Raw genomic sequence first — 622 nt, 5'->3', positions numbered from 1 at the left:
TGCCGGCAGCCAGGGTAAGGAAGGCCCATTCTGCACGAATCTCCGTGCATTGGGCGCCTAGGGTACATATATTACGTTGGCAATGTAAGGAAATGTGGACAATGTGAGAGAAGTATTGCATTAAAAGGGCATGGTAGATCACAATCTATTGAAAGAAATAGATAAGTAATTGATATAGGGTGATAAAAAAGGTAAAAATATCGGGGTGTCAGAAATCAATTATGAAAAATTAATTGATTAATTGAAAAATGAGAGATGAAGTATTTGGGGAGAATAGGGAGAATCAAGCTGGGGATTGACACTGATTATGAAGAATACTGGGGTAATATAGAAAACTTTTTAGTGGGTCATCCCTACCACCTTGTAAGGCACCTTATTCAGCAGGATCAATCTTGGGGCTTTGTTAGAAGATGAACAAACTACTGCTTTTTTGTTTTAATTCACATATATTACCAGTCTTCTGGGATTCCGGAAGTTCTCACCAAGAATCAGTTATTCTAATCACTGTTTTCACATACTGTAGAAATTGTTAAAATAAAAATGTCCAACAGGTTTAAAATAACAAAGATTTCCAAATTCTTCTAAATAATACTTAGCATTTTAAGGTAAGAAATAATAGAAC

Source organism: Eptesicus fuscus, chromosome 2, assembly GCF_027574615.1.
Source record: "Eptesicus fuscus isolate TK198812 chromosome 2, DD_ASM_mEF_20220401, whole genome shotgun sequence".
NCBI lineage: Eukaryota > Metazoa > Chordata > Mammalia > Chiroptera > Vespertilionidae > Eptesicus > Eptesicus fuscus.
The sequence above is the reverse complement of the archived record's forward strand: the minus strand, read 5'-3'. Positions refer to the sequence as shown.